This window comes from Adiantum capillus-veneris, chromosome 11 (genome assembly GCF_014529385.1).
Source record: "Adiantum capillus-veneris isolate H3 chromosome 11, ASM1452938v2, whole genome shotgun sequence".
Lineage (NCBI taxonomy): Eukaryota > Viridiplantae > Streptophyta > Polypodiopsida > Polypodiales > Pteridaceae > Adiantum > Adiantum capillus-veneris.
The window spans coordinates 90868041-90885597 of record NC_140941.1 but is presented as its reverse complement, the minus strand read 5'-3'; positions in this window follow the sequence as shown (position 1 = coordinate 90885597).

Genomic DNA, 17557 nt, shown 5'->3' with positions numbered 1-17557 from the left:
CTAGTCTCTCCATCTGTAGGCTTCTGCTCTTGCACTTTTTCTTGTGCTCTTGTGACAATGTTTACTGGAGCAACTTGCTTACTTTCATCTTCTTGTTGTTTAAGCACCTGTTCGTTTGCAATTGTTTCTTGCTCTGTTGTTGTTGTCGTCTCTCCTTTTGTTGCGGCTCGTTCTTTCTCTGATTTGCTTGTAGAAGGAAAGGTAACATGTGGTTCCATTTTAGGACAATCCAAAGTCATATGTGTGATTGCACACTCATTACAATATACATTTATCATGATATCATGGTGTGGACAATCCTTAATCAAGTGATCACTACTACCACATCTGTCACATGGACGTATTTCTTGGATTCTTATGACAATCCAAAATCATATGTGTGATTGCACACTCATTACAATATACATTTATCATGATATCATGGTGTGGACAATCCTTAATCAAGTGATCACTACTACCACATCTGTCACATGGACGTATTGGTTGTTGTGGCAATACTTGATATTGACCTTGAAGTGGCCTCTGATCTACCACATATCTTTCTATTTGAAGCTCATGACTCACATATGCCTTTCTAGTAGCTATGGGTCTTTCCCTTAAGACCACTTGTTCCGCTACAGGATGATATCTAGGCGGTTGAGACATAACATGCTCAAACCCTGGTGGAGTCTTAGGTCTATAGTTAGTACAATGTTGCATCGGATGGTCCCCTCCACATGTCATGCACCTGCGTCGTTGAGGAATTCTATAGGCTGGTACTCTATAAGAGTGGTTGATGCGTTGCATCACATTCTCTATGATTTTCTCCTCAACATTTACTTGGTTTTGTCCTAGATTCCCTCTTTGATCCTCAAGATCATCGGTTTTCTTTTTCTCACTCACATCATTCATCTTCTTCTGACCATCTTCATAGAATTCAAAATTGTCAACTAGGTCAACCGCCACTTTGGTCACCTCTTCCAAGGTTTGGTATCTTTTCATGTATAGGTCCTTTTGGAGATTCTCATTCCTAAGTCCTCTAATGAAGCATAGGATCTAACGTTCTGTCGTGGGTAACTCTTGGGTAGGACATCTAGCAACATATTGCTTGAAACGCAGTATTGCATGTCGCAATGTTTCTGTTTCGCCTTGTTTAAATTCCTGAATCTTAGGAAGGGTGTTATGTTTTATGCCCCTCTTGGTGAATTCTTGAACAAATTCATCCAACATTTTCTCAATGGTTGTGAACTCTCTCCGGTTCAATAGTTCAAACCATGCTTGTGCATTGTCCTCCAATGTAAGTCCAAAACCCTCATACTGCGTGTGGAAGTCCTCTACTCGTTCTACTCATAGGACTTGCTTGAAAGCCGAGACATGGGCGTATGGGTCTCCTATGCCATTGCACTTTCTATTTACCCATTTTCTTAGCTGAGATGGTCTTATACTTTGGGGTGCAAAGTATGGAACCATACTCCTCTCTCGTATCATTTCATCTCTTGGTATCGCTCTAGGAGGAAATCCAGGTGGTGGTCCCCTCTTTGGAATTCTCTTAGAGGTTCCTGTGTTTGGTGGATGTATCTGAGGTCCTTCATTGACCAAATATCCACTCATCTCTAATTTGGTTCGCGGATTTGTGCTTTCTACAGCTCTATATTCTCGTCCATACTTGTCAACAAATAAAGATGTCCATTGTCGGTCGACCTCGTATGTATAGACATATAAGAGCTTGTACTCTGTCATCTCATCTGGGTAAGGCTCTAAGAAACTGTAAAGGTTGAATTGATTTCCATTAATATACCTATATAGTCCTTCACTTTCATGGTTATACGTCCAAACTCTCTCCACAAAATTGGTCTTTATGTATTGTAGGTCAGGAAGATCTATTCTGGGTGGGTGCTCATCTATCCCTGCAATCCATGTGCTTGTATAAGCCGAGTCTGAGTTAGATGTAGACATGACTTCTAGGCTTAACAGATCTAGCTTGCTATAGTAATACCTCTCTCAATGTGTTCAAGTGTTTTGGTTACGGAAAATCCAAAACTATGTCCAAAACCGTGAGCGTTTTGTCACAATTCTCCCAAATTGTCGGTTTTAGACACCCCTGACTTCCGGATGCATTTTGAGGCCTTAAACAGCTTTTTTTTCAAAAATGACCAAAATGCATGCCGACGGCAACCATTTTGGTCAATTTACTCTAATATCTGTAGTGCTGCTCTCAAGCTACGTTTTGATAAAAAAAGTTTTGGAATCGGAGTCCGTATGTGAAAGTTATGACCAAAACAGTGAGATGTAATTTGGAAAGTTGCTCTATCTGATGTTTTTCCAAGTGGTCAGTTTGAGCCCAAAATTGGTGTGTGCACTCCTTAGGCAATGATAAACCCAGTGGTATACTTGGTTTCAAAAATTTTCTCAAAAATGTTTTCCTCAGTTGTCTATCGCGATAGACTCACCAAGTACCCCTTGCAGATATCCAAATGCACTCAAACTTTGTGTACAGGGTATAATGGACCTTCTGAACCCAAATATGAAGTCAGATTTGAATTTTGATTTTTCTACATTGAATTTCTGAGTCTATCATGATAGACTCACCAGAGTGTTACTGGGATACAGTTTTTCAACTGTTTTCACAGATTTGAGTTCCCCCTTCTCTTGAGATACTACTCACCAAGTTTCAACCAATTTGGAATACTTTTCTTTTGTAACTTGCATCAAACAACAGTCTCTTTTTTGATCTTGTGAAGTAATCCACTTAGATGCACTTCCAATGCTCCAAATTTACTCAAAATTTAACCATAGGCTCACAACAACATGTAGAACAAGGCCCTAAGGTCAGTTTTCAAAATTTTCAATATTTGTGAAAAACCCTAGTCTATCGCGATAGACTAAGCAAATTCTTCAGTATTGAAAATTTTCCAGATTTCTCTTCACCATTGTGTTCCCTATGCTCTGTACACCTTGCTCACCAATTTTCACTTGTTTTGGACTTTTTCTTAGGTCTCAAACTCCAACTCTAGAATTCTGAGTCTATCTGATCACTAGAAAATAGACATAGGATGACTTCTCAATGTCCAAAATCCACCAAATTTTGTGCGTAACCTCCTGAGAGGCTAAACAAGCTATGCTCCAGAGGGTTTTGAAAATTTCAATTTCTTTGGCCCTGCTTTGAGTCTATCGCGATAGACTCAGCAAGTACCCCTTTTATAGGTCAAACTTGAACTTTGACTATACCACTGTGTTCCAACACCTCTCCTTAGTCCTCCTACCAATTTTCAAGTGGTTTGGATTTTTACTTTGTCAGTTAGACCAGATCTGGTGTTTTCTACAAGTTGAATCCTCTCAAATGGTCTAGACCCACTTTCTGATGTCCAAATGACTTCAAAATTTTTATGTGTCCTTGATAGCACCTTTCCAAGCTATGCCACAAAATTTCTACTAGATCACCCTATAGACATCCTACGCGTAGGATGTCTCCTGGCTTAAAATTTAATTTTTTCCTGACAGAAATGCTCCTGATGCTCTGCAGCTCTCTCAGAAACACTCACAACAACTTTTGAACTTCACTTCAGCTTTCAAACACTCTTTTGTGTCTTTTACAACCTTGTGATGAACCTAATAGCAAGTATAACATGCATGAAGTGCTCCAGATCATAAATCATGATGTCCTACTTACCCTACTCCTACTCATCATGTGAAATGGTGATAATGGTGTATCGGTTGCTTCCTCGCTTCTCCGGACTCTCAAGCTCCTTTCACCGCTTCTACCACTCAAACTCCTACTCTTCAATTCAACTAATACCTAAAACTACCTAAGTCTATCTAAGTCAAAGGATCTAAGCCAAACACTCGCTCCCTAGACTCCCTCTAAGACCTAGAGAGTCCTCCACCCTCTGATCCTATCTAAATGTAAAACGAGACTCTGGCAAGCTAGAGAATCCCTATCCTCAAGGACTAGTCTTGGTCACCTACCTAGGGTTTTCGTCCCCGGAAGCAGTGCCAATGTTGGCAGATACGCCGCGACGGATGTCAGCACAGCGAGAACTCACCTAACAAGATGTTAGAAGGACGCCCTTTCAACAACGTTTCCACAAACATTCCATTAAGATTCCTCAAAGATTCTGTAGAGATTTAATTTTTTCCTGACAAAAATGCTCCTGATGCTCTGCAGCTCTCTCAAAAACACTCACAACAACTTTTGAACTTCACTTCAGCTTTCAAACACTCTTTTGTGTCTTTTACAACCTTGTGATGAACCTAATAGCAAGTATAACATGCATGAAGTGCTCCAGATCATAAATCATGATGTCCTACTTACCCTACTCCTACTCATCATGTGAAATGGTGATAATGGTGTATTGGTTGCTTCCTCGCTTCTCCGGACTCTCAAGCTCCTTTCACCGCTTCTACCACTCAAACTCCTACTCTTCAATTCAACTAATACCTAAAACTACCTAAGTCTATCTAAGTCAAAGGATCTAAGCCAAACACTCGCTCCCTAGACTCCCTCTAAGACCTAGAGAGTCCTCCACCCTCTGATCCTATCTAAATGTAAAACGAGACTCTGGCAAGCTAGAGAATCCCTATCCTCAAGGACTAGTCTCGGTCACCTACCTAGGGTTTTCGTCCCCGGAAGCAGTGCCAATGTTGGCAGATACGCCGCGACGGATGTCAGCACAGCGAGAACTCACCTAACAAGATGTTGGAAGGACGCCCTTTCAACAACGTTTCCACAAACATTCCATTAAGATTCCTCAAAGATTCTGTAGAGATTTCACATGAAGATGGTGATGAAGTAATGAAGATGAAGATGGATGCTGCAACATGAAGATACGAGTTCATGGACATCATCGAATATCCCGTTATTGTTATTCTTAGCCATTACGACCACTTTTGTAATGTTTATGGGAACCTCACATTTTAAGTCAACACTTGTATTTTGGCCACAGATGCTTGTATAATGAGTAAATCCAACTCAGTTTCTTGTAATTAAGCTCTGTAGAAGCCTAGGGACAATTTAGGTCATTTGGACGGACATTAGGTTTGAAGGCTTGGTATATAAGCTAAAACCTAAGGCTTTGTAAAAAACACATTACGTTATCTCAATTAATATACAGTCGTGGGTTCTGCAGCACACAGTATTGAGCTTCACGCACACACACCATCGTGCATACTAATCACATTGCAGATATGAGAGTAGGAGCGTGTTAGCATCGAGGAGCTCTCCGCATCGATGCAAGCAATGCAAGCCGAGGACCACATCGCGAGCCCGCCTGCTATGAGCTATATTTGGTCGTAAGTACCTCAAAGGACATCCGTTCTGAATGATCGAGTAGTCGTTAGAATCATGGCGAGAAGCTCTTCGTGTTGATGTCTTTGTAGATCAGTTTCGGACACTTTGGAAATTGCTATTTTGAGTCTATCGTGACAGCGATTAGAGGTCTTACAATTATGGTTTTCAGGGTTTAGGTGTTTGGCCACATAGGATATGTCCTTGTGAGTCTTACCCTCCGATTTCGAGTCGTTCCGATATGATTTGAGACTGTTTTGAGCTTGTAGTGTTTCGTAGGATGCGTTGTCTGTTTCTTTTCTTTATGGTAGTGTTGTGGTAGGATTAGTGACTGTAGAGTGTTGTTCGTGTCTAGGTCAGGGTTGACAACCCAGAGATTGCCTCCATGCCCTAGTGGGGTCATCTACGTCCTCGGATTGACAGTTTGTTGGTCTGTGTTCTCGCTGTGCTCCATCGTCCGTCGCGGCGTACTCGCTAACATTGGCGCCATTGCCGGGGACGAAGCGCCTAAACTAGTGTAGACCGCATCACTCGTGTTTGACAGTATAGCGTTTCTCTAGAGTTTTCTAGAGTGTTGTCACCATTTGCCTTCTTAGTGGGAAGTCAGAGAGTGGATCTCTTGAATAAGGGATAGCCAGGGAGCCTGCGTCTCGCCGAGGTGGTCCACCATGAGGTTGAGGTATGGTTATATTATTTTATTGTGTGTTTAGATTAGGTTTTATGGTTTGTGTGTTTGGTTGTGAAGAACTTGAAAGAGAAAAAAAAAAACGCAAAAGGTAAGCAGGAGGCTGTGTGCTTTCCAGAAAGAAAAAACAACCATTCAACCATCCAAAGTAGGATTGTAGGTAGTGTAGGACATCTGATGTTGATCTAGAGCAATTTTGACATGAAAATGTGCTTGAAAACACAAAAGGCGGAATTGTGTTGATTATGGTAAAAGTGCTCTAAAACGGTCGTTTGAAAGCCGATTTGAGTGCTTATTTTTGCATTGGAGACCTTAAGGTAGGGGGAAAACACAGATTTGCTCCAATCCAAAAAAAATAAAAACTCTAAAAACCAAAAAAACAAAATTCTGAAACCAAATCTGCAATTTTCAAAAAAGAAAAAGTTTGACCTCAAGACCTTGTTTTGCATATGCTCTAGAGCTTGTATGTAAAATTTCAAAGCATTTGCATCAGTGCTTGTGCATCTAAGTGGGAATTTGCTTTTTCTAAGTGTAAGGAAGTGAACTGTGAAATGCTTGAATCCAAAGGAAAAGAAGTCCAAATTGAATGAAACTTTGGGGAAAGGCTTCTAAGGGCATTGGGAACCAAACTGTCCAAAAACAGAAAAAAAATCACTTCCCAGTGGCTCTCTGCTCAGTCTACCGCGATAGACTGGTGAATTGGAGATAGACTCACAATCAGGAAAAATCCCTCATGCCACTGGTAAAACACATCAATACAAGGCTGCTTCCAAAAATTAAGTGTAATTGGACACCTGCTTGACCACCAAACCTCAAGTCTGGTGTTTAGAGTCTAAGTTCAGAGACACAGTGGTGAAAAGACCTTGACCAATAGCCCAAACATTGCACAACTTTGTGTATTCACTATACAGAGGATAAGGAAACTAGTTGTGAAGAGAACTTTGCAAAAAGACCAAAACTGGGAAACTTTATGAGCCTATCGCGATAGGTTGGGGATATTTAGCTGTGGACCTTATTTTGCAAATCCCTCCTAGGGATAGCTTAAGCAGAGCCTACATAGCATACACACCAATTTCAAGGTGTTTGGATCACTAGAAGTGAATCTAAAGCCCAGATAGAGATTCAGGTTCTCACAAAAACACTAAAAATGGCCCAAAACACAAACCAAGTGTCCAAATTGCATGAAATTTGAGGGATAGACACAAGAGAGTAAGGGGAATCTAAAAGTGAAGTCACAATTTTGAGTTGACTTTTCCTGCACAATCTGCTGTGTCTATCGCGATAGACTCATGACATTTTGAGTGGGACAGTTTTTGGAAATTGTGACTAGATAGCTTGAATCCACTCCTCACCTAGACCTTAACCATCATTTCAAATTTGAAATTGGACATCAAGAAGACCACCAAACCTCAAGTCTAGTGTTTAGAGTCAGACTTCAGAGACAAATTGGGTAAAGGGACTTGACCAAATTTCCAAACCTTGTGAAACTTGGTATACATGATCTACAGAGGGTAGGGAACACATCTGTGAAGAGAAAATTTGAAAAAAATGTCATTTTAGCATACTTGGTGAGTCTATCGCGATAGACTAAGAACCCAGTGATAGAAACTGAATTTTTCAATGAAATTTTGAGTTGACCAGTGTGTTCAGAAGGTAGGTTTTACCCTATTTTCACCTGGAAAGTGAAAATTTGACCATATCTTGACAAGATAAGGCCGGATAGATAGAAATTACCAGACGTCCTACCCAAATTGTGCCAAGGCATTATTTTAAGACCCAAACCATAGGGTGGCTGCATGAGCATGATCTGCATGATTTATTGAATGCCTGAGGAAGTTTTCATCTCAATTGGGTGAGAAAATTGGGTTCTAGGCAGACTTTAACATGTTTGATTGAAAAAGGCTAGAATAGCTAAAATTGGGGTCTTTTGAAATCCAAACTAAAATCTAAACATAGCACTGAGTTGCTGACATCAAGGGGAAGCTGTGGCTCAAGTTTGGGGTCAAATAGGCCAAAAAGACATCCTACACGTAGGATGTGTTCTGTGTGATTTAGCACTCCAAACCCAGATTTGAGCATACCAAAGTGATCAGCACCTTGAAAGGAGTCTATGCTTTGCATTTGAAGCCATTTTGAGCAATAAGACATGTTACGCGTAGAATGTCTAATGCATGAAATTGGAGCCAGAAACTGAATGTAGGCATATTAGGGTGTTGTATAGCCAGAGGCAAGCCTCCTAGTAAATTTTGGTCCAAATTGGAGTTGATTTGACTGGTCAGACGAACATCAAGCTGCTGGAATAGATTTCTGATCTATTGACCAACTTATAGGTGTCCAAATCAAAAAGTAAAAACAGTTGTGGACTCAGCACATCAAGGGGAATCCATAGTGCAAAAATCCAGGCACAGAGCAGGAGACATCCTACGCGTAGGATGTCTACTGAGGCTTAGTGAAGTGAAAAGCTGTCTGAGGACATACAGTGATGTTCCAATTGACTTAAGAGTTCTAGAACTTCTTTCAGAAGTGAATTTGGACCTTGTTTGACCTTTTGATGGAGCAAAGACGGAATTAAGACTTTCCATGTAAATTGACCAACATCCGAGGGAAGTACAGTTCCAGATTAGTAGACCTAATCCAGAACATCAGAAGTGTATAAAATACATTAGTGGTTGAGGTTAACCCTCCAGTTATACCAATCATTACTAAGACCACCTCTAGCGGTTAAATGCTTTGATTCGATTGCCGAAATTAAACGCTTATGTACAGGTATATTCAGCGGGGCAAAGCAAGAAGTTGTGTGGAAACTGATCCTTTGCTAGGTGAGTGGTTGGATTTGTGTTAAATTGCATTGCTAAGTTTGATGAATTTAAGATCAAGAAGACACATTCTTAGAGATCAAAAGGTGGTAGGTGATCAGGGTAGCTTAGTGTCCATCGAAGAGAGTGTAACTCATGCAAGGCTAGATCCACTAGCACCGATTATTGAGGAGGGTAGTGATACTGACACTTCATCAGAAAAGTCCTTATTCATGATGAGTAGTCAACAGCTAGGAGGTTTCTCCTATGAAGGACCAATGCTAGGAGGAAGCACCTCCCTAAATCCTTTGAATGATTCCAAGCTCACTATAATCTTCTTAGAAGGAACAAACTCTAGGGGAGCCCTAGTTAATTCTGACTATCGAGGATGCAAGTGTATTTGTATTGAAGAAAGACCTGCTCAGAGACTAGAGATAATTTGAGTCTATGATGATGGAGATAGATTCCGAGACAAAAAGGGGAACCACTATCTGATAGTTAGTAACCCTGAGGATTACAATAGATATGGAGATAACATGGCAAAAGAAAAAATGGTTTCAGAAACTCAAGAACCTCCACCAAACATTGATAAACCTGGATCTCTTTTTGTCTATGATAAGAAAACAACCAGGGTCTCAACATATAAAGAGAATGTGGGAATTTACAAGCATGAGAGTGAGGGAATAGTCTCTTACTTTCGTTGCAAAGAACCCTATGCAAACAAATTAAGCAAAGACAAGGTTCTTTACTTATTCTCTTATGAAATTTCTATGGGTAAGGATATTGTTTTTGTTGATAGGTACAGGTGAGAATACAAACGTATTCTCCCAGAGGAGGTAGAAAAGGCATTAGTTCCATAAACATCAACATATGCCCCTGAAGAAGTACCAAGGGCCACCTACACCCCTAGCAAATCGATAAATCCATTTTCAGAAGAGTATGATGCAACCTCACATTCTAACTGGCAACAGACGTTCAACTACCAAACCAATCAGCAACTTAGCCATCATTGCAGGCATGGCTTCGACAGAGTGCAACATTGGAACAAGACCAAAATCGAGATGGTTATCAAGTCGCACAAGGGCTAAGGGATTTACAGGAACCACCACTCTATTCACGATATCAAGGAGAGAGTAAGCCAAAAGCTTAAGGGTCAACAGAGCCTGGAAGACCACCCATAGAACGAGTTCGACGAGATGAACCACCTCTTGCAAGAACCGTTAGAAATTATGGCTTAGGAGCATGGCATTGGGAGAGGAACCCGCCCACTACCGAAGGCCAGATGAGGTATATCGATTAGGACGAGGAGATCCAATGACGAGATTTGTAAACCATCGTAGAATTAGACCTTCTCAAGTGCAAAAATGGGTAAACAAGAAATACACGGGAAACAGAGATCCTAGGGATCATGTAGCAGCCTTTGTGTGTGTAATTAGAGCAGAAGAGGTGTTAGACTTCCCTACCCAATTTGCAGGGTTTGGACTAACCCTAGAGGAGGATGCAGCTACTTTGTTTGACTCTGTGGAGTGTAGAGACTTTGAGTCTATAAAGGAGGTGTTTGACGAGTTTATTGAGGAATTCTCACAAAGGAGGATAGCTCATAATACAGTCTCACAAATCCATAAATTCCAACAGAAAGAAGGGGAGTCTGTGCGAAAGGTAGCCCTACGACTAAAAAGATATGTTAAGTTCTGCCCTGTGCAAGAACTACCAACTCAGTCTAGACTTATGCTTAAATTTATTCAAAGACTAAGGAATGTAGATCTCCAGAAGGACTTACATATGAAGAGGAGCACGACATTAAATGAGCTAACTAAGGAGGCTCTTTACCTTGTAGACAATTGTGTGGTCTACAAGGAGGGTGATTTCAAGGATCGTGATGACGATTCATCCTTACAACAAACTGGAAGCAAGTCTGCTAAGACAACACCGAAAGGAGAAGTAGCTGTAAGCCAGGATCAGCTTCAAGAGGAAGTGCTAAAAAAGATTAACCTGTACGCAAAACCTTAGGCTAAAAAGCCAAAGTGGTGTGCTATTGAATAGAAATGGACAAACCATGGGACGGAGGAATGTTATTATAACAAAGGATATGTGAGAGAGAGAGACCTTATGCTCCCCAGGCTCAGGTAGCATCTCCTCAACTTCCACCGATGCCTAGGTATCAAGCAGGAAACCTACTAGGACTTGTAGGTGTAGAAAGACCACAACAAGTGTTGGGGCAGCAACCACCCCTACCAGGATTACGACCAGTTGGCATAAGATACACACCAACAGTAACCGAACCAAAAGATAAGGCTTTGGTGCCTATGCATGCATATTACGAAGATCCCAATGGATATGTTGCAAATCCTGTCTATTATCCACTAGAAGAACCCCCAACGCTAGAACCTTGGAGCATGATAGGAAGTGCAGGACCACCAATAGTTGCACAGGCAGCAGGAGAAGGAAGATATAGCTTGGATGAACGAACATTGTTGTTCATAGCCAACGGAGGAATGGGCGGGCAAAGACATGCATACCAACAAAGAGGAGCTCAAGGAGAACCTCAACAGCCTAAGGGACCCTGCTACAATTGTGGTGGAGACTATTGGCTAAGAGACTGTCCTCATGTGATGAAATCATTAGAGTCAACGTATATTGCACCGAGTGTGGAATTACTCATTTGATTCTTGATTTCCCTAAGAACCCGAGCAAAGGAGCAAAAACTACCTTGAACATGCTGGAAGCATGCCTTCCAGTGGAGGGTCAAAAAATGAGACCGTAATACCTATTCAGGCAGTGACACGAGCCCAAGCTCAAAGAATGACGAATGAACCCATAATTGAAGAGCCAAAAACCGATGCCCCAAGTTCAAAAATGAAAAATCATAGAAGTACTTGGAAAGCTAGAAAGGTGCGTATGAAAGCCAGGAGAGAACAGGAGCAAACGGCTCTATCCGAGGAGTTAAAACACACAAAGGATAGATTAGAGCGGTTAGAGGATCTAGCTAGTCTAAGCTCACACATTGAGGCAACGCTAGCACCCAAGGAAATAGCAGAACCTAGAAGTGTAGGATCAGGAGGATCAGTGTTGGCAGAAAAGGTAAATGAGCAGTTAGATGCACTTTTAAAAGCCTAAGAAGCCAGACTCAAAACCAACCAAACCCAAGAGCAAAGATGGATGACTTATCCATACGCCAAGATAGAAAAACAGAGGTTGGAAATGTGTCGAAAGATGATTGAAACAACTCAATCCTTGATAGAAAACCCGCTTGGTAAACCTGCAAGTTGGCATGAAGTACCAACTCCAACCCCTATCAAACCAACTTTGGAGAAACAAGTAGACACGAAGGAGAGACTCACGACTACCTCTGAGTCTAGGAGAGAGCCTATCATAGTGCCAAATACAACAGATGAGAAAATTGATGATTTTCAGCGTAAAACATTAGTAGAAATGGGTAAGGATTGTAACGGTCTAGATGACCTGTGGAAGCAAATCCGTGATGCCAACGAAGCTAACAGGGTGAGTTACCACATGAATAGCATGAGAAAAGAGAAAAATGAGATCTTACCTCCTATTGAAGAATTTGAGGCAAGATCACAAATGAACATATCTCACAAGGGACCAGGGATCAATTAGTTCGGGGCACAACCAACCAGACTCGCTAAAAACTCTACCTTCTTACCTAGGAGAGTACGAAGCTCAGTCTAAGGTGAGAGCAATCCCAACTCTAAGGCTTTCTTCTAGAAAAGTGATGGATTCACAAGGATTGATTGAGTTATTTTCCACCCCTGTGGCATGCACAATCACATTAGCCGAACTCTTGAGGTTACGGCCAAACATGTGGACCACCGTAGGCAAATGCTTAGAAACATTTGGGGTAAAAGACCCCACCTCGAAGCTTCAAGAAGGGATCAGAGAATTGGACAAGCCTCAACTAAACACAAGGCTAGTACCGTTAAACAAGGTTGAAGAATGTTACGAGGGAGAAGATGGAAACACCACGCTACCAGTAGAACTCCAAGGAGTAGTTTCCAAAGCTATTCTTGACAGTGGAGCAGGAGTCGCTATCGCCACCAAGGAAATCTGGAAAAAATGGGGAGAATCGGCTTTGAGAGCTACCATAATAAAATTGCAATTAGCAGATGGGTTCATAGAAAAGCCTCTAGGACTCTTAGAAAAAGTAATTGTCACCTCGTGCGGAATCGAGTATGAGCATACATTTGCAATAGTCGATTTTGACAAAAAGAACAATTACGAGATCATCTTGGGAAGACCATTCATGAGACAATTAAAGATGGTCCAAGATTGGGGTTATGACCACATATACCTCAGACATGGTGAGAAAACAACCAAAATACACCTGAAAGACCATAGTTACAAAGATGTGAACCAAACACATGTGGAAGAGTTTGATTCAGTTACATTGGCAGGGTCCGAACTCCCAGCATGGTTAGGGCAAAAAAAGGAACTATGGATGTGCGGAGATTCACATTGTGGGAGCTTAAAAAGAGAGGAATGCGTCTTAGAAAGAGCTATTGAGGACAAGGATTATATTCCGGAACCCTTTCCTGAAGATGCCTTAGAACCTTTGGAATGGGAACACATACTAGCAACATTGGATGCGTGTACCATTACAGATAGTCCAACGATAAAATTTTGGGATAAGGAAGGCTATGATGTGCTACCCTATTACATGGTAAGCCTTATACCAGGAGGAGATGAGATTGTAGAACCACCAGAACAAGAAGAGTTTTATAACTCCTCTGAGCATCTGGAGGTGAATAACGATGCAGATAACGAGTGTTCAGATAGCTCAAGTGAGTGTGGGGAGAAAACAGCGAATATCAAGTTTTATGATTTTGCCAATCAGCACCCTAGACGCCAGGAATGCTATAGGAAAAAACGAGCAGAAAATAGAATAAGAGAGAACCTGATGCCCAGGATAAAAGATAAAACTCACTATCTAATGCTTTTCAAAGCACAGAATTGTGTAAAAGACGAAATATCAGGAAGATTCTCGAGAGTGCGAAGGGAAAGAACGCAAGAGGAAATAAAACGAGTCGCAAAACGCTTAGAATGGACAGGTCATAAGCTCTCTTCAAGAGTGGATGATGTTGAAAAGCTAGATGAACTTTGCTTGAGAGCTGTAGCTTCGATCTATGCTAAAAAGAGAAGACAAAAAGAGTTTTTTAACAAGCATGTGCATACAAAAGAGTTCAAAATAGGTGATTATGTACTTGTTTATACCTTGAAGCAACATGCCAAGAAACTTAAAAAGCGAGGGATGGGACCCTTTGTGATTAGTGACTTATCACAAAGTGGCGCTGTCAATCTTGCTACATTAGCAGGTGAAGAAATGACAAATTGGATTAGTGGATGTCGATTAAAAAAATATCATTTACCACTAACACAGGATATGCTTCAACAAATCCATCAAGAAAAACAACGGATTGCAAAAAGATGGCTTCTACAACAACAACAACAATGTGGATCACCATTGCGAATAAATGCTATTCGACTAACGAATTTTGATGAAGACACAGTGGAGCCAATAATTGCAGTCAAAGTGGGTAGCAATCAAGTTGAATCGACGGCATTGCTTGATTCTAGAGCTCAAGCAAATCTGATCTCTTACAAATTATACAAACAGATCAAGCCCAAAGGTCAACTAGATCCTACTCCACAAGTGCTGGAAAGTAGTACATCACATTCGCTGATAACATTGGGCTGGATTATATTGCATATACAAGTACATCAATATATTTACCCACACAAGTTTTATGTGGTAAAGGATGAAAGTACACAACAACCCATGTTGTTGGGACAACGTTGGCAAAAAGAGTATAATGTGCAAATAGATTGGAATGCGGATGCAGTCAAAATTCAGCATGCACAAGAACAACAGGTGATAGATTTTGCTCAGCAACCCCAGAAGAATCAGCTGGTAGCAATGCAATCACTGGATAAAGAACCAAAAGAATGGGTGCCACTAAAAAATAACACGCTACCCATGGCGCACAAACAGGGGACTGTCAACCATGTTCCCTACAAACATAAAACAACACAGACCACAGTGAAAAGATCAAGGTTAGCAACCCTTGAAAAACAAGTATGGGTGCGGAAGGATAGAGGTGACATGGCAGACAAACCACAATACAATAGAAGAAGTCAACAGAAGCAGACAGCTCAACCAAAAACCAAGGGAATAAAATAGATATGGATCCTAAAGAAAATTCTCAGCAACAACTTAAATGCAACTCGCATTTGGATCCTGAAACCAAAGAAACAGGAACTCCCTTCAGTACAAGAAAGATCGGCATGTAGACATACACTACATAGGAAACCGACAATCCGATCAATGTGGGTGCCAATTAGCAGCACAACAATGACAACCATGGAAGTACCAATAAACCTACAAAAACCTCCAAAGCAAAGCTACAAATGGAAAGCAAAAGAGACAAAGTCTATGGCCAATTCCACCACGACAATTCTCTCCAAGGAGACGACTATGGCCATATCGACAATAGCGGCAAACCAAGCGACTTTTGCAAGAAAGATGATCAAATAGAGAGCTGTCGAGTTACAACTTTTACTTGCAAAGAAAATATGCCAACCAACTCAACAACAAACAAGAAACCTCGACGAAAAATGCCAATAAGCATCTGCTTATACCCTCCTCTTGCACAACATTAATTTTTCCATGCATTGACCAAGTATGCATCATATAGGGCCACATCACACGGCCGAGCATCAGCACAATTTTTCACTCCATGCATGGCACATACTCCGAGGCGATACCTTGTCGTCCGGGAGGACTCCGGCTAGGAGGGCGGGAGGCATTCTTAAATGCGGACCCAATGGAAAAAAGAGCAAAAAAGGGCATGTTTTTTGACTATTTTAAAGGGTTGTCATTTGATTGTGATTTTTTTTGGATTAACCCAAGTACATATGTCCTTATACATCATGAATATACAAGTATATGGGGCCAAACGCCAAATCAAGCCCCTAGGTGTGTATATATAGGTAAAAATAGCCATTTTTCGGGCAAAATATTGGTAAAACGGAGAAATCCAGCCATAAAAATTGCATGTGAGTGTATATAGTGTTTTGCGGTGATGTTTTTGAGTTATTATGATTTTTGGGGATTTTTAATTTCCTATTTTCCTTTTAATTTTACTAATTATCGGCAGAAAAACTTCAAAAATACAAAAACCAAGTGAAAAACGGTCATAATGAAAAACAAAAAAAAGGGGAATAATCAGTTACTATAGGACAACCTATGGTACAATGGGGGTGCAATTATGTGAATGGAGCGGAAAGCGTGTTTTGGCCAGATTTTGATCGAAACGTCAAATTTCTTGGAAACTGGGCAAATGGAGTCCAAATCAATAAATTTTTGAGCCTAAACCGCATCTCGCAAGAAGTTGGGAGCACATGTCAAATTTCAAGGAAAGTGGTTCGGGGACCCCCATTATAAGATTTTTTCACTTTATTTTAAGCTCATTTCTACTATTGCCTTTTGAGAGAGATCTCTTGCCACCTAGAGCAAACGGGACTTCCAGCAGCTTCTACAATGTGCACGACCACCCGACAGGCTTCAGACATGAGAGGTAGGCTCACCACCTTGAGCTATTCGCGCATGTTTGTGGTTTGGTCGCGAAAACTAGCGTAGGGCTCACACAGGAAGAGGGCAATAGAGACCTATAGGTAGAAGTGACCACCTAACGGCTGACCCAAAAGGAATGAGGCTTCATCGACAGGTTACCCTAGTATAGGAGACCACTTTGGAATGCCCAAAGGCGGTAGAAAACCATCGGAAAAAAACCTAACTTCTAGAGCCCCGCAAGAGGCCACGAAATGGTAAATCGGCGGAAAGGCACCCAAATGCTACCAAAACTCATGGGTAGGAGCATCTCGACATGCTCAACAAGTCTATGTAGCCCACATGGCCATACGGTGACCTGAAGCGGCACTAAGCTTCAGAAACGGCATCGGACACACAAAGCGTCAAATAGCTCTCATGGCCAAACCGCATGTCTGTTTGCCACCAAACTTCACGAGCGGATTTCCTAGACCATCAACAACAAAGTCCTATGGTGGTAGACCACCACAAGTCATCGATGACATGTAAACGCAACCACGGGCGCTTTTAGAGAGACAAATTGCCAAACGGAGCTCCAGTGAAGCCAAAGTTCACAAAAACCATATGGCAAGGATCCCCAAGGGACCTTGAAGCTATGGAGACCAACATCAATAAATTTCATCGCCGAAAAGCACTCCAAAAGTCAGAGAACGGCTCAAAGGCTCTCAAATACACACAGGGACTTTCTTTCTATCAATTTGACTTTTTTGTTGAAATAATGCTTAAAAGGGATTGAAGGGGGCTCAGGGCAGGCACCAATAGCACTCACCATATAATTTTCATCAGAAGACATCCTACGCGTAGGATGTCTCAAGGCCAATTCTGGGCACCAAACTAAACATCTCTTATCACACATAGTTTTTGAATAGCTTGTACAAGCTAGCCACCACAAAGTTTCATCACATTTAGACAAAAATTGACCTCATATGCACCAAAAAAACGCAAAGTTAGAGCATAGAGGCAATAATGGGCCATAGACCTACCAAAACTTGTCCAAATCACATGAAACTTGCACAATATACTCATGAGCACATTGCCAAGCCATCTATGGGGTCACAAGTGAAAAATGATGAAATAGACATTCTACGCATAGGATGTCTAAATGAACAATTTGGCCCCTAGCTGGTGAACCCCGAACCCTAATGGCCTCTAAAACACCGGGGACCGAATGGCGCGCCTCGAGCCTGTCA